At 40.7% G+C, this 18,594-nt stretch overlaps 1 protein-coding gene and 1 non-coding gene across 3 annotated transcripts in view; one reads left to right on the top strand and one right to left on the bottom strand.

The window, feature by feature from the left end:
• LOC111863322 (homeobox protein homothorax) overlaps positions 1-18,594 on the top strand; it is a 1,160,896-nt gene that overhangs the window by 305,085 nt on the left and 837,217 nt on the right. The window lies entirely within an intron of this gene.
• Trnar-ucg lies at positions 16,179-16,251 on the bottom strand. The gene has a single exon. It is a non-coding gene; the product is annotated as a tRNA-Arg (tRNA).

Below are 18,594 nucleotides of genomic sequence, written 5' to 3'. Positions count from 1 at the left end.
GGCCACCCCCACAAACAAAAAAAAAAAAAAAGAAAACTTTACAATTAGCAATCTGGGGCAGATTACGGTTTCTTTAACGTCACTATTGTTACGTGAATCCAGGAGGTAGATCTTTGTCTCATGTGTAGTGTGACCGACAGCCTTGTCTATATGCCGCTCCTCATGAGAATGAAGCACGTTTCATATGACAACCATTCTGACCTCACAGACTCAGGGGAATTCCCAAATTCCCCACCAGCAACTATATATCATGTGTAAGGTGCGTAACCATATACAGGTTCATGTAACTTGATAATAACAGAGATTATTGTAAGAAAGTAACGTATAGGGGGGAGGGGGCTGTATGATCGCATGAATCATCAAGCTATATTAACATTTCATCCATTATAACATGATGGTTACACTTGCTATTGCTCTAATTGTGGGCCGTATATTTTCTTAAGTACTGGTAATTTTAAGTTAATGCCTGAACATTTAGATGAAATTGTGTGCAGACATGCAATGTTTTAAGTTTTTATGCTTTTACATAATATGTAAAGAATATTTCTCTTCGAAATTTTATACTATATATTTACCATACTGGAAATTACTAACAAAAAGGCAGTTAATTTTATTTATCATAATCTTAAACAAAGTGGTTGCATTTATGCACCGGAGTTAGGATTTTATCTTATTTTACATCACGTTTTTATGTGTGATTAAATGTCCTCATAATTGCTCCTTGAAAATCATTGTCCTAAACAAGTCCAAATTTTTCCGACTGTTAACCACAGTCTCTGCAGTCGAATTTCGGAATTCTACCCCAAAGTAAGTTTCCTTCTTACAATTTCGACATGCCGAAATATATTTTCATGTTTCGTAATCGAGCTTCGTAATTGCAACATCAGAGTTTATTATTTCATAAATATGCAATATTCAATTTTTTTTTATTGCTAGTGGGATGGGACTAAGTCCCTTGTACTGCGGCCACTTCTGGCCTATTGTACCAGCCCCAGATGATAGGTGAGGGTGATTGTGGAGCAGTTGGTGGAATGAAGATTGGCAAGGGAAACCGCAGTACTCGCAGAAACCCTACCCCAGCGCCACTTTGTCCACCACAACTCCCACTTGAACAGACCCGGAATCGAACCCGGGCCGCCGCGGTGGGAAACCAGCGACTAACCGCTTGAGCTATGACGCGGCCTAATATTCAATTAATATGATGTTTTATATGAGTAAAGCTTTATGTTGGATATTTACTAAGTTTCCAGTTGACTTTAATCGTCTTTTCAAAAATGTTCAGCAGTCTTCTGTCCTCAGATTTACATATTGCAATAACTGAACTAAGTGTAAACGGATCTTCTCTTTTATCTCTATAAATATTCATCAAAGCAAAATATATGCATGTCATTATACGCCTGATTATCATAAAATGTTAACGTGTCTGCCGTTGCCCAGAAACGACCCTGGTATATACGCCCATCTCGCGGTCGTTACATAGCAAATGCTATACACGCTGCAATATTTTATGTAAGATTTGAGGTTTTCACGGCAGTGACTATGAAGAAAGCAGTCTTCTGGGATGTGGCTCCGTGTAGATATTGTGTGAACAGACGTTTTGGAGGAACGTATCGCCTCCATCCATACGTTCGTCCGAAACATCGGTCAACACAATATCTACACGGCGCCACCTCCCAGAAGACTGCTTTCTTCAATATTTTATGTTTTTCTCATCTGTGCCGCGTGTGTGTGACACAATCCGTTGCCCAATTCATCGTCCTTAATTTGATCTCCCAATTAATGTTCGATGTAAAGACATTATTAAGCTCTTACTGATGAAAAAACGCAACACGTATGAATTTTAAAAATTTCATTTCATTTATTTGCGGCCTTTAAGAACGTTACCAGCATTCAGCTATGTAGTCAAATGATAGGATGATTTGTGGGTGATTCGTGTGTTGAGAAGGATGTGCAAGAAAGTGGCCACGGCCTAATTTGAGGTAATATCCCGGGAGACACCAGGAGTCACTGAGGAAACCCATGAGAAATCCCAGCCAAAACAGCCAGTCAATTGGCCAGTAATTGAAGATGGGACCTCCAGGAAAAATGACGAATTCTGCGTATAGGACCGCAACATATATCTGCATATTTGTACGTTGAAAGTAAACCGAAAGAACATACATTAAATGCCTCATACTCTGTCGTCATTTTTCCATGTATATTCTTTATAAAATAGGCTTTCCAGATATTATCTTCTAACTAAGAAACACGCTTTTCTTTCGTGGCCCAAAATATTATTCGATAATCAGGTTGAGCATGTAATAGGCCTTTATTTGTATGGCTGCGATAAACAATCATATGTCCTTGAATAATTCGAGACTATCATAATTTTGTGATCATTTTTTCTAGTCGAGATTTGGAAGGCGAATTTTGGTTTTCTAGAAATATCAAATTATGGTTTCTAGTTCCATATGATTGCACTAAATATGTCCTGCAATTAAGTTGATATGCTACTTTGCGTACTGTACCTGTTGCGACGTATAAGCGTTCCCAGATTTCTACTGTATTGCAATGAATTTTACTGGAAACAAGTAACTGTCGGCTTCAAGCCTTACAGTGTAAACACAAAGAATGTCTATTAGAGCCTATGATAGGTGGTATGCAGCCCGCTCAGATAAGAAATATTGAGCCTCCAACTCCGAAAGCCATATATTATCTGCCTCTTTGGTCTAGTAGTCAGCGTTCCTGGCTACAGATCCAAAGGTCCGGGTTCTATACCCGGGGTTACCAGACTTTTTTCTGGGAAGTAGTGGGTCTGGAACGGGGTCCACTCAGCCTCGTGATGATAATTGAGGAGCTATTTCGAGGAAATATCGGCTCCGGTCTAGAAAATCGAGATTAACGGCCGTGGGGATTCGTTGCGCTGACCACGCAACACCCTCTATCCGCTAAAGTTGGCTCTAACTTCGCCAACAAGCGGCGGTCGCTCGGTCGGTATAGTTGGCTTGCGGACTAAAATCACGGAGTTTGTTGTTTTTTTGGTTTGTTTAATATATTTATTATAAAAATCATATTTCTGTCATTTAAATATTACAAGCGAAACCGACGAAAGGGAAAGAATATTGTTAAGTGACCGGGTTTCCGTGACTAATAATTACTGGGTTACGGATTTGGACGAAGCTGATTTATTGGGTAAGTCGTTACAAGTACGATTAAAATCATTATAATCACTCTGATATGATTTCTTCCAGACGATGCGACCTGACTAGTCCATCGTCACTGACCTGACCTCACTTCTCTGACCTGTTCTTTCTCTCCTCTCTCCAGTCACTGACCTGATCTTCGCCCTGGGCTGATCTTATCTCTCTGAAGTAGGTTCTTGGAGTACTAAATAGCAGACACCTTGTCGAATTCACCTTGTCATACAAACGACTCTCTCATTGCTACAAGAATACTTGTTTACCTAGCCGTTGACTTGCAATGAACGCTGTTGTTGTCATGAAACTGCCTCAATCAATTCTTTACCAAGGAATTTCTAGCTGTTGACTAGTAATGGACGCTGATTGTCACGCACTGTCTTGACAATGCGTTACCTAGGCAGTGACACTTCTCTATGCAGTGGGTTCACCTGTCACAGTTTAGGTCAACAATTCAATTTTAATTAAATAAGAGTGTGTCTGAGACCTCCTATGCCCGAATGCCCCTCCCAGCCCCATGGCCCTGATGTCTACGATTAGAAACCAGTAACATATTAGTGAAAATGAACAGTGATTAACTCTGTATTTTGTAACTCTTGAGCCACCATCTGTTTTTCAGTCATAACTCTTAATAAATATGAACATGGCTTAGAGAAAGGTTTGCAACAAATTTTGTTTTGCAGTATTTCATTCATTTTAAACTCCTTCAAAGATAAGATTATGATGCAACGTTTCGGAAGAAGCTGAGTCACGTTAAGATGCCTATGGAGTTTATATTCACGTTTAATGCAGAGGTTGAGCACAAGTATTTCATAATTTTCATACCCACACACTGCATAGTTATTCACGACAGGAGGAGAAATAAAATGAAAGCCTTTTGGGAGATCTCATAATATAAAAATGGTTGACAAATGCGTTCCTCTTTTGTTTCGACATTTTATTTATCAACATAATAAAATAGCAGACAAATTGAATTAGTGAAATAATTTATTATACCGCTTCTGCATTAAATCCAATTCGCCCTCTCTTTCTGCTTGTTGCGTAAGGAGCTGTTGTAAATGATACTGCAGATACAAGGCAATGCTTCATTTACAGACTTGATTTCGTTGCCTTTTCTATCCGTGTACATTATCATACCCACGTACTAATAGACAGCAATATCCAAATAGCGTCACATAGACATCACAAACAAAGACGGATTTCTATTACTAATTTTTTAAAGTGATTACTTACCTCATTCCTCATGGAGCTGAGCCCTTCTTGAGGAGCCGCCAATTCTGCAGCTACTCAAGAATTTCTCAGCATTTTATGGAACCCGAAGGCTCAATACCGCGTTCACAAGAACCCTCCACTGGTCCATATCCTGAGCCACATCAATCCAATCCATACCATCCCATCCTATCTCTCTAAGATACCTTTTAATATTGTCCACCCACCTACGCCTTGATCTTCCCTGTGGTCTCTTTCCTTCTGGCTTTCCCACCAATATTCTATACGCATTCCTCGTTTTCCCCATTCGTGCTACATGCCCTGCCTACCTCATTCTCCTTGACTTGAAGCTTTGTGTTCATTTTCGTAACATAATTATTTTTTACGGTGAGGAGTTGTTAGCCCCACGCCCAACTCCCAACCCCCAAGCTGGAGGACCACCCCTTGTCGCCTGTCCGCGACTGCTTATTCAATATATTCACAGCTCCCCTCCAAAACTGTAGGGCGTCTCCTCCATCCGCAACCTGAGGACGTGCCATGCCATGGTAACAAGGGGCCCACCTAACATGGTTTTTAAGTGATATTAGACATAATTTTGATAATGAAGAGTAAGGAGTAACGCTTGTTATGTGTAGATTCTAAAGGGTTCTGACGATGGTGGATAACACACAGAATTACTGTTTTCTTTTCATTGTCGGGAATTCTCGGTAATAGAGACACGACGTTTCGGAAACTGGATCTGTTTCCGTCTTCATGTGAGAAATTAAGACACTCAGATGGTCCCCTCAGAAAGAGCTAATCTCAATCCAGTGATATTAAACGCTCTAGGCAAACAGTGGATGACCCACTAGAAAACAAATACGTACATCAAGGAGATGTACTCCTGCTTCGTGTTGTGAGTTTCACTCGCAAAATCTACTCAGTCTCACACCACAAGTTCCCACACACAGAGATCGGCTTTGTATCACCCCAAACAGCACCTCCCACTCTACCAGCTCAACCACGTCTTGGAGCTTAAACAGCGATAACCACGAAGATAACAGCGTGATATAAAAATCAATCAAAACGGTATGTAGAGAACAGCTTAGCTTTTTCTGGCTCACGTTTCACACTGAGCTGCACGGCATTAGTTCCGCCAGGCTGTCAGACCATGCGAGTGTACGAGTCTGGTCATACTTGTTAATTACAGGGCACTTGTTTCACGTCCGTCTTCAAGCTTTTATAGCTGCCTCATGCAGAAAGAAGTTACCAGAATGAAATTCTGACGAAAGTATAATTACAAGATAAAAATAACGTGTTGCTTCTCGCACAAATGTGATCAGTATGTGGCTGCACGTCTGATGTTATCATTATACTAATGAGTTATATGTAGGGCCTAATTATAACAGAGTTTTGCCGTTGAGAATGCCATACATTATCTGAAATACAACACAAGGATAAGCTAATTGTGTGCTGTGTCATAAACTCACATCCTGCATCCCCGTGTGTTGAGATTTTACTTACGTTACCCTTAATTGTGTAAGCCGGTGTAGCGTAGTCGGTATAACCGGCTGGACGACCAAGAGGTCAGAGTTCAAGTCCTGGTGGGGTCAAGAAATTTCTCTTCTCCAAGTCGTCCTGACCGGCTCTGGGGTCTTTCCAACCTCCTATCCAATGGGTACCGGGGGCTATTTTCCCGGGGGTAAAGGGCCCGGGGCGTGAAGCTGACCGCTCTCCTCCAACTAGTGCCGAGGTCAAGTAAATGTGGATCTATACACCCACTCCCCCATACGCCTTCATGATGTAGTGTTTAATGAGTTAAGCACAGGAATAACTTTGACTTTTATCCTTAATTATGATCAGGAAAAAAAGACTTTATCATGAAAACTCAACATAAGTTAATAATAAACTTATTTTGCATCTAAAGACTGCCCCATGGCTCAAGCGTTTAGTCGTTGGCTTCCCATCGCGGCGGCCCGGGTTCGATCTCGGGTCTAGTCAAGTGGGATTTGTGGTGGACTAAATAGTGCTGTGGCAGGTTTTCTCCGAGTACCTCCGTTTCCACTGCCAACCTTCATTCCACCAATTGGTACCCACTCACCATCATCTATCATCTGGGGCTGGTACAATACGCCAGACAGTTGGTGCAGTACGAAGAGGACTCAGTCTCACCCCCACTAAGAATAATTTTAAAAAAATTGAACCTACTTTTGAAGTTCTTTAACAGCATGAGTTAGAGCCATACAACTTCAAAAAGGAAACTTGGTGTGATCAAAGATTTGCAGAAAATTATATGGTAGCGGGTGTCACATATTTTACGATCCTATACTGTCTGTTGCCTGGAGCTAGGATAGCTCAGTCGATATAGCGACAGGCTACAGGCTGGACGGCCGGGGTTCGGTTCATGGAAGTGCAAGACATATATCTCTACTTTAGTGCTTCTAAGCGGCCTCAGGGAACAAGTCCTCTGAGAGGGACTTTAAGCCGTGGGTCCCGTGTCGTAGATTTACGGCACATAAAAGATCCTCATGTCTCTAGGAGACCTCTGAGCAAAATTAGGCAACAATTTCCCGCCCAAGTAGTTTCCAATGCCTGTGGTAGATGGGAGAAATATCAAGTACCGACGGCCGACCTCGTTGGCTGAACGAGGCTGATAGCACGCAACAGTACCGGTAGGGTATGGCGACAGTAGAAATTAAAGGGGGACGCACAATGGACCAATAACTGGTCTAAGTGCATGGGGAAATCCACCCACTCTAATAATAATAATAATAATAAATACTGCTTCTAACTATGGGGCACACCCAGCGTCTTGATTGGTATGGGTGGCCCTTTTCCCTGGATTCCACCAGGGAGGCGAGGGCCTGAATATAACCACGTATCTCCATCTAATGCCGAGGTCAAGAATAGTAGAGATACAACATGTCTTCCTCATATGTATTATATATATTGTGCTTAATTAATTAATAATAGTGGCTCTCGTCTGGTAGAACTAAGGATAACTAGGCAAAGCCTCAAACTAAGCACCAGTAATCCAACCGGGTTCCGAAAACAGTACCACTTGAATACATCTTCAGAATATTACCGCTACAACATCTGCTCGGTGAAAGTTGCTAGCTTATGAGAGACGCAGCCTATCAGCGCTTGCTACCTAAGCTACATGTACGTATAAGCATGGTATTACGTGTACGGTGATTATGTTGAGTAGGTAAATGCGGATAATACTTAATATTATATTTCAGCATTCTGTTGTATTGATGTGACACTCATTCACTCATTTACGTTTCCCATGCAACACAAACCGTTCAGTCTCTACTTTATTTTCAAATGTCATTAAAATCACATACAAGAGATACACACGCGATTAGTGAGAACTACACACGAAGGGGCATAAAGTGGATGTCGCAATATGAAAATGACGCTGAGAGAAGAGAGTGTTCATTCTCGAACAGACATATTTTAGTGAAAACGACGGGATACAATAACATTGGATGCACTGACATGCGAACTGCTGCAGTGCGGCCGTTTCAGTTGGTGAACAGTTGCATGAAGATTGTCTTGTAAAGCAGTAACACGTTACAATTTAATGTGATTTTAATGACCATGAAAAGTTTTTTTTTTATTTTGGGCACTACAGCCCCAGTGGGCCTAGGCCTACCTCCATGAACTCCATTCAATTCGGTTTTTCTAGATCTTACACATACGGTAGGACTCCTTGGGCGGGTGATCAGCTCGTAGCAAGGCCTCTCTACCTGTAGACAAACACAGAAAAACGCACACAAACATCCATGCCCTGAGTGGGATTCGAACCCACGATCCCGGCTTCCGAGCGAGCGAAGACAGTTCATGCCTTAGACCGCGCGGCTACCGCGACCGGCTTGTGTTGCTTTAGAGACGGAAAAAATTGAATGACGCTTGCTGATATTCAGTCCAAAAGCTTTTGTCTTCTCGCCTGCTATTAAAAAATGTAAAGATTCAAATGTACAAAATTTTAATTTCACCTGTAGTTGTGTATGGGTATGAAACTTGGCCTCTGGTGTTAAGAGAAGCGCATTGACTAAGAGTGTTTGAGTACAGAGTGCCAAGGAGAATATTTGGACTTACGAGAGATGGAATAAGAGGAGGCTGAGGAGAGCTGTGTAATGAGGAGCTTCACAACTGCTACTCTTTTTGAATGAAATTGGAACAGTTAAGCCGAGGATGATAAGATTAGCAGACCATGTAGCATGCATGGGAGGGAAGAAGAATGCATTACAGAGTTTTATTAGGAACTCCAGAAGGATTTCGTACATGTAAGTGGTAAGATAATATTAAAAATGCATCTTAGAGAAACAGGAGGGTTGGTATGGACTGGATTCGTCTAGCTCAGGATGAAGACCGGTAGCTGGCTTATCTGAACACGACAATGAATCTTCAGATTCCATAAAATGCTGTGAAATTCTTAAGTAGCTGAGCGAATGGTGGCTCCATGGAGTCAGTAACATTAGTGCTAATTCAGTTAGGCTATATGTATAAGCCCTTCATGTTTTCTTCTGTATATCCAAGACCAGTCTACTTCTTGATTCCTTACCATAATGTTTGTGGTTAAATTTTGTTCATAAGTTAGTGCTACTGATAATGGCTTTTCTCCTCCATAAATATATCTTTTGTAGTCAGCGCCATCGGAAAAAGCAAGTACAAAGACTACTGTTTGAAAAGATACTAATTCTCTGTATAATAAATCGCTTGAGGTTACAAGTCTAAATCATGGTCATCTTTTATTTTCAACAATTTAAGTGTGAATTCTGCATGTCATCGTGCTAACATGATGTATCCATCAAAGCCTGCACGCCCTTTCGCATTAGAGCAATAAATAACATGGCCTAGTCTTACAAAGGGGGCCACTGCTTCCTCCTCCTCCTCCTTGCCTCGAAAGCTCGAACAAGCATGGCGTTTTCTTCCCTTCCGACATCCAGACACCAACACATGTTAATTTTAGCTGTCACAACATCCGGAATGCAAATATTTCATCCTTAAACAAGATGGGGTATTTTTAACGTCTCATCAAATCAAAGTGATGGCTTGTAAGACATACGTGCACGAACAGTGAACTTGAAATGCTATGAAATTATTAATTGTTGTTACGTTTATTTCTCTCGCTCTTAATAACACTGTCAGTACTTTTGGTGATCGTGTTTATTTCTGAGCTCTTAAAGCCAAGTAATAACGCGTCAGCCTCATTTTTTGGAGGTACACAATTCGAGTCTAGGCTAAGAAATGTCTGTCACTCTCCTTTCTTCTGAGGAGAATGTTTGGAACTAAGAGGGATGAATTAATATGAGGTTGGAGAACACTGCACAGCGGCGCTTGATAACGTGTTCTGCTAGCCAAATAATATTAAAATGATCAAGTCAAGACGGATGGCGTGACCAGGACTTGTAGCCCTCATAGGAGAAAATTTCATAAAGGGTATTGGTAGGAGGACCTGAAGGAAAAAGCAACTAGGGAGACCTAGACGCAGACGGGAGGATAATATTGAAATGTATCTTAGATAAATAGGGTGATGGTATGAACTGGATTATTCTTGCTCAGAATAGAGACCTGTTGTGGACAAATTTGATCACTGTAAAGAACCTTTTAGTTCCCATAAAGTGCTAGGACTTTTGTAAATTGCTGAGGAACTGTTGGCTTCTCAAGAAGGACACGTCTCAGTGAAGTTAGTTTGTTGGTCGGTTAGTAAGTTGATTCTTTAGCACACCTCAAGCATTCCCATTGGTTCTTATGGTCAAATTATTGTCAATTTATGACACTTCGCCATTTGAGACTTTTCTTTAACATAACATGGCATAAATCGAGGGGAAGCTGTGCAAAGGAGAGATAACTTTTAAGATTATGAGTTATGTCTATTAACAATAGATTCTTTTTCGAAGTCGTGGAACTCTGTCTCTTGAAAGTGAAGAATGAAATTAGCGAGTCACTCAGTAAAACAAACAGTAATGATAAAGATTGGGAAGTAATCGACTGTATTATAGAGGCCTACGTCTTGTCTGACAGTAAGGCCTAAGTGTTGTTACGGACAGATGCTGGAGCCTGGGACAGGCTACTTGCGCAGAGCTCTCAACTCCATGAACTCTCGTCTAGTCTCTAGGCCTATGTATGTTTAACAAAAAATATTTTCAGTGAAAATAATTCGACGGTAGAGGGACAATATTTAAAAAAGAGTATTTTAACACAATTTTCGTAAGTCAAAGCACACTTATATTTATTAAGATTTTAACTCAACATTGACGTTGTTGATGACCCGAGAAGATTAAAACGAGTAGTTAAATCTGTTTAATATAATTATGGTTAGATATTTATTCCCGACGACTGAGAGAGGAATAAAATAATTTGCTTGAAAGCAAATCTTCAAAATAGTTCATGGATTTAGGTGTTTAAATTCTGAATCGGCTGCTTTGAATTTGTTATACTAAGCCTAGCTAGCGATATTTCCACTTATAAGATACTGAATTGTATTAAACAACAAAGAATTGAGCTATGTGAGTGCAATACAAATTATACTTGGGTTACTGTGTCTAAGTAAATTCCTAAGTACGAGTAAAGAATGTATGTTCATACAAAGGGAGTTTTAATGTAAGCCGTGCGTATGTTATAATATAAAACAGTCACTTCAAATTCTTTACAAAAGCCATCTGCTTTCTTCGTTCCAATTCACGTATTTTACCCTATGCTGCATTTTGACATGTAAGCCGTAAATATTCTGTTTGAAAAGAGAGAAGCTATTGATGATGGTATGGCATTGGTAGGATTATTACAATGGAGTGGTCTGTTTTAATACTATCAACGGTCCATAGATGGCTCTGGTCTCCACTTTCATACTTGATGTGCAGCTGCTACAAAGAGGCTTGTCGGACAAGCCAGCGGGGAGACCACTCAGTTTGTAGGTTAGCTGTCGAAGTAGACAAGGGAAATCTGTTTGTCGTTAACCTTGCTATCTGTATTTATACGTTAAGAGAAATCTGCGACTCACGCGCTCCGATAATAGCTTTAAACAAAGAACCTAACTAAATAAATAAACCTCAGTCACTTTTTTTCGAAACCTGTACCTTAAGATGTTCTTGCCATCAGCCCTTCACGTAAAACAAACCTCCAGTCGAACAATGTTTAGACTCAAAAGCAGAGTCTAGAAGTGTCATGCATTTGCACTGTGCATCTACCCTGCATGCACTTATTTCCAAAATTGATTGCTTCAAATTCAAAGTCAAAGTCTCGAAACTGAGAGAGTAAAATATAGTCAAGCGGCCTCCGTAGTCTAGAGGTAACGTTCCCACCTCATGACTCGTCGTACGCGGGTTCAAATACCCGGCGGAGGTCGTCGAAATTTTAAGGGCGGAAAATTTCAGGGAACAAGTCCTCCGGGAGGGACTTTAAGCCGTAGGTCCCGTGTCGTAGCTTTACGGCACGTAAAAGAACATCATATCCCCAAAGGGGATCACTGAGCCAAATTCCAGGACATTTCCCGCCCAACAATAGTCTCTAAGGCCTCTGATAGATGGGGGAAGCATTATAGACACCGCTAAGCAAGTGGCCGAACTCGCTTGCTCGGCGGGACTGATGGTACGCACCATTTATCGGTAAGGTACAGAGACTGGTAGAATATCATAGAGGGAAGCATAATAGATCAAACTGGTCGCGGTGCATGGGGAAACCCACCCTCTCTAAATAACTAACCAACTAAAATATGGTCGCGAATCCGACAAGACTCGGACCCGAGAATGACTGCGCTGCCGAGGACTAGCATCAATTCTAAACGACAGACACGTCCTCTCAACAGAGAAAGCGCCCCACATCAACAAATTCGCAATTGTCTGACAGTAATAAAAATCTGGTCTGCCTGACTGACCGTCGGTCGTAACATAAGATTTAGACTCAGACCCAAGTTTACAACCAGTCGGTTCGTCTTGACCCCAAGCCCCTTGAGGATCAAGAAGAGATATGTTTTTTTTTCTCCCCCCGCAACTGAACCCTTGCGGCCATAGTCCTTACGGAACACCCTCTCTGAAGAGACGATTGGTTTGTCCATTAAGAATAAGCTTGGTTTTTTGTCAAGTGTACGTCTGAATGCTTCAATTATTCAAACCTTGCTTAGGAAGTAAAGATTCACCACTCTCTGCCTGCCCGTTTTCAATTATCAGATATTCTAAGTCCTTTTTCTTATTCTTCCTTATAGCCAATTCCTATTCAGAAATGCCTTTTGAATGTATAAGAATGTTATAGTCAATGTGGATCTGAGTAGTTTGACAGGGGATCTGCTCAATCCCAAGGTCTCTTAACTACAAAACACAACACAAACATAGAAAGAAACAAATATGTATTTTTACCCCCGAATGGGACTGGAACCCACGATCCCAGTGTTAAAGCGGCCGAAAGCAGTAAGTACCTAAACAAAATGCTGTCACGTAGCTCTGTGTAGTTTAAGGTTTTGTCCACGGAGAAGGAGAATACAGAGGTCCGTATGGTTTCTGTAGTAAATAAGTACAGTACTTCTCTGGAAGATACACAGAAATCTAAGTTCACAAAACTCCTCTACCTCACGTCGCCTTCTTAATAAAAGTTAATTATTACCTCAGTCATGCCTGTGAACTGCAAAAGAAATAATACAAAGAAAAGGAAATTCTGGGAAGAACTAATGGCCTAATTTCTTTTGATACGACACGGGCAACATAGAAAACGACGCCTCCAAAAATCCTCCGTTGCACCTGGAAAGTCTTTAACGAGTTGTTACCTAGCAACGATAGGTGGGTACCTAGACACACGCTTCTAACAATTCTTGTGTTGTTGCCTGTATTCTCTGCCGGGGGACCATGTTTACTGAGCCGTTGCCTAGCAATGAAAGATGGATTCACATTACTGACCCTTTGGGTAGCAACGATAGGAGGGATACATATGCAAACTCACACACTGATGGGAGGGATTTATGAAGGACGCCGTTGAGATGGGCTCATGTGCCATGATATACGTACCAAGTTTCATACAGATTGCTTCGGACATTCAAAAGTTAGTAAGGGTAGTCACAGACCCACAGACAGCATGGATAACATAAGCCTACTATTATGATAAAAACACTCTTCAGGTCCTGCTGAAAGGAAAATATATATGTTCAATATGGTTAGGGTATATTGTGACTGAAATATTCAACAACTACGGAACCAATTTTGTTAATTTCACCTGGTAAACCCCTGGTGCTGAAAGAGTGTTNACTAGTTTGAGAAAGGTTTATTCTGCAGCGACAAATATAAACACCCATTATGAATGCACGATAGTAATAATAGTAAATAATACTAATAATATTTTTTCACAGCCCCCTTGGGCCCTGGTCTCTGATTTTCAGTTTCATTATTATTTTACAGACGGTAGGACTCCTTGGGCGAGGGACCAGCTCGTCGCAAGGCCTCTATCTAAGCACAGGACAACACAACACAGAATAGACGCATACACACACCAAATATCCATGCCCTGTGTGGGATTCGAACCCACGATCCCAGCATCCGAGTGATAGAAGACCGTGAGGCTACTGTGACCCTTTACATGTCCATTATTGAACTTGCTACTTTTAATATAAATATTATTTTTTTTATTGCTAATGGGGTGGGACTAAGTCCCTTGTACTGCGGCCACTTCTGGCCTATTGTACCGGCCCCAGATGATAGGTGAGGGTGATTGTGGAGCAATTGGTGGAATAAAGATCGGCAGGGGAAACCGAAGTACTCGGAGAAAACCTACCCCAGCGCCACTTTGTCCACCACAAATCCCACTTGACCAGACCCGGGATCGAACCCGGGCAGCCACGGTGGGAAGCCAGCGACTAACCGCTTGTGCTATGGCTCAAATTATGGACTAATATTTTCCATTGAAGGCTACAACATGTCTATTGTACTTTCAGTAGGCCTGGATCTTGAGCCTCAGCAAGTCAAGATAGCCACTCCGTTTATGAAACTCGAATATTCACTTCCGGTTTGGCAAGAATCCGAAAAGTTTAACTTTTTGAAATGTGAGTAAAAAATCGCGCTAAATTAAATTTCCCCGATAACAATTGATGATACTGAAAATGACAGATGCCGCGTCTGTTTTAAGCACTGCTGCAAAATGGTTCATTTATTTCTCTCCCCACGTGCGCTCTGCTAATATTGGTTAACGTCAGTTAGAATTTTATGAATGTTTGTAATAGTGTTTCCTTCTGACCTATCGCTCGAAATAGAATCATGTGACGTTAACGTGCATATAATATATAGCTTCCATCATGAATCTTTTCTTTTTGGCTTGTGTATTGGTATTAATCTGAAACCATTTTCATTTGCCACGATTCCTGTAGAAGAGTAAATTTACAGCTGCCAGCAGAATGAGCTAGTGAGCGGAAGGAATTGTCAGTAGGGCCGCTTTATGGGCATGTAGATGGACGGGTGGCCGGCATTTTCATTCGTCTGTTGTTACCAGACTATAACCATAGTTAATTACTGGGTAAAACTGTTAATGTTCTGAAGTCATAGGAATTTAACACGATTTTTTTGTTGTTGAAAAATATTAAATTATGCCTAAAGCTAAAGATTTAATGTCGAATTTTCTTAACGAGTTCTATTATTTTTGTTTTAAACACTTATCACAATTTGAGATAGGCTGCACTCTAATTAACTAACTCCATGTTGCTGAACACTTCTTGAGGAGCCACTAGTGCCTGAGTTATTCAGTAGTTTCCCAACATTTTATGGACTCCAAAGGTCCATTCCCGTGTTCACAAGGGCCCTCCACAGGTCCCTATCTAGAACCAGCTCAATCCAATCCATATCATTCCATTCTATCTCTCTAAGATACATTTTAATATTATTCTGTCACCTACGTCTAGGTCTTCCTACTAGTCTATTTCCTTCCGGCTTTCTCATAAGAATCCTATATGCATTCTTCTTCTCCCTGAAGGTGTGCTTTATGCAGATTGGAAAAAAAAAATTAATGCGATGCATATAGGCTGTTAGATGTTAGATCTTCGCTTCGCACACACGATAATAGGGCTGTTAGATGTTAGATCTTCGCTTCGCACACACGATAATAGGGCTGTTAGATGTTAGATCTTCGCTTCGCACACACGATAATAGGGCTGTTAGATGTTAGATCTCCGCTTCGCACACACGATAATAGGGCTGTTATATTTATAGTAGGACAAACTACCACTTTTCCTACTATGCATATTTCACGACAAACCACATTTAAAATTTACACGAAATTAAGTAGGCTTGTGTGTTCCACGGTTAGCTTTAACGGTTTCCATTTCTGTTGAACACTCGAACCTAATTTCGATTGTCGTACCGAGAAAGAAGATAAGCCTATGTCACGCAATTGATCAGGTTTACAGTGTTCATAAATGTTATTATACAAGTAGATTCCCCGGGGCTCAGGTAATAGAGTGGCTCGAGTAGCGACCTTGTTCCCATGGCTCGATTCCTTCCTCAGGTTTAAATTAATGGCTGAGTATGTACCCAATCTGTTCATGAAGAATGGGACAGCTCTCGTAACTGATTACAAATATTTCAGGTATACATTTTCCTTGTTCAAAATTATCCCACTGATTTAAAGTTTACCCATCCCTGTTCAACAACGACGTACAGACAAGGCAAACATCTTGTTAAGAGTACATGTTTGAGTTCATTTCCGGGTGCCACTCGGATTACAAGATCGTATCTTATATATATATATATATGAGTAGGGGGTAAGATATTATATGCATTTTCATCTTCCTGTCTACTCATTATCAAAGAGACCTGTAGAAAGAATAAAAAATATCTTCGACCGTGACAGGACTCGAACCTGCAATCTTCGGATCCGAAGTCCGACGCCTTATCCATTAGGCCACACGGTCAGTGAAAGGGAGGTTGTAAAGGAAAATATTTAAAGATGTAGTTTTAGAAAGCGTCCACCGAAGTTAAATAAATTTATAAATATTTTAGTAAGCATTGACACATCATAATAATTATAATTCGATAGTTATGGCCAAGAAATGCCCTCATTTTATAGAATTCCTAGTACAATTACCTTGTTTTCAAAATCTGGCCACATTTCCTGTCTTAAGCCAAATGAATCCAGTTCACATCCTCAGACCTTAATTCTTTGCGAGACATTTTCATTTTAGCATCCTATCTAAGTCTGCACCTATTCCTTCCAAGTACCTGCTTGAAAAAGAAAACTTCAGGACGAGTCAGGATCTTCAGGTCCTCGTAGTCAATGGAACTCAGTAATTGACACGTCTGTAATTACTTGAGACATACATTCGATATTGTTCACAGCTGTTTGCGACGAATAAGTCCTGTAAATTATTCCATTTCTCATAAAGAACACAGTGTTAATTTATATTTATAACATAATGGAGCTACATATTTGTGTGTCGTAAAGTAGAAAGTATTACTTTTTCAAGTCTAAGGGAAACAGTAATATTTCGATAAACTGCTATAATGGCTTTACAGCCCTTTATTGGACCCTGGCTGCTTCTTCAGTCTCGTAATTTTACATAGAATTGGTAGGACTCCTTGGTCGGGGGATCAGCCCGTCGCAAGGCTGTTACCTATACACAGAATAAACGCACACAGATATTCATGTCTCGACTGGGATTCGAACCAACGACCATAGTGTTCGAGCGGGCGAAGACAGTTCATGTCATAGACAGCGCGGCCACTAGTATATACTAGTCCTGTTTAAAATAATATCGTATTTACGTATGTATAGGCCGCAGCACAATTTTCAGACAGAAATTATAGAAAAAATAATTTTCTTGGAATATTATTTCAGGAGTAGAACATCCTGTATTACTAATTATGAATATATTTTTTTTTTAAATTAAGTGTGATTTCGAATATTTCGAATATAAGCCGCACCCCAGTTTTCCTCTTGAATTTTTGGCAAAAAATGTGCGGCCTATACATGCGTAAATACGGTATGTTGTCATCTGTATTAGTGACTAATAACGCGGGTTTCGATTGCCGAATCGATTTATTGGATATTCGCAAGTCGTAACTACAATTAATTATAACACTCCAAGGATTACGTTAACTATAACACATAAACAACATCTTCAACGCCTGCTTACATTAGTCGTTGCTAGGTAACAGATCTCAACAATGGCTATTCCTCTACAAGATTTTCCCTATCCGTTTCCTGGCAACGGATTTTAACACAGGAACTATATAACTATCACACTCAAGATATCACTGCACTACAGCCACGCTAAGTCTTCACGGGCTGACTTCTAATTCTTCTTCGACTACGAACTTCCCGTGGCTGTCTCCTACCGACAACTGAACTTGTAGCGCCAATTGTCGTCGAGATTCTTCTATTTTTGCTTGGGCATTCGTTGCCGCGATAATGATTTTAGAGAACCGTTTCCTAGCAGTGAAGGCGGATACACATATAGGCACACACTGATGGAAGCGATTCATGGAGTACGCAGTTGAGATGGGCTCAAGTACCATGACATACATAACTAGTTCCATGAAGATTGTTTCAGGCATTCGAAAGTTAATAGAGGGGATACACAGACACACAGACAGTATGGAAATCGCGTAAGCCTATTTTATTTATTTTTGAAAATAAGGAAATTAGACTAAAAATAAACGTTAACATTGAAAGTAACTATAGAATAATAACATTAATAAGGTAGTTCGAATTTAACGTTTCACTGATGAAAGTTACTCCCAGCCACCTTTGGAACATGGGTGCAACGTATTGAAATGCCGGGGCACGCGGTAGTGTAGTTAGTTGAGGCACTATGCTACAAGCCGGAAGGTAGCGGGTTTCATTCCCGATGAGGCTATTGAATTTTTCAACTGACCTAATCGTTCCAGCCGCACTATGGCCTTTGGGTCGACTCAGCCTCTAACAGAAATGAGTACCAGGAATCTTCCTGGGGATAAAGGGCGGCCGGTGCGTAAGGCTGAAAACCTCGCCGCCATTTGTGAGGCGATTATCTAGAAAATGTAGGAGCCTCGACGTCTCACAATCCTATGGACCTCCACCTCGCACATGAAACATTTCGTTTCGTATCAGCTGTTCCACAAGTTACATGCCTAAACACTAGGCTATTTAAATATTCATCAAAATAAAACTTTAGAGTAACTGCAGCAAAAATTAAAGTATTTTTAATTAGGACCAGCGTTGTTTTGACAAGTGACGCATAATCCAGAATTCCTGTTGAAGAAGGCCTGTGCTCATT

Source organism: Cryptotermes secundus, unplaced genomic scaffold (assembly GCF_002891405.2).
Source record: "Cryptotermes secundus unplaced genomic scaffold, Csec_1.0 scaffold159, whole genome shotgun sequence".
NCBI lineage: Eukaryota > Metazoa > Arthropoda > Insecta > Blattodea > Kalotermitidae > Cryptotermes > Cryptotermes secundus.
The sequence above is the reverse complement of the archived record's forward strand: the minus strand, read 5'-3'. Positions and strand labels throughout refer to the sequence as shown.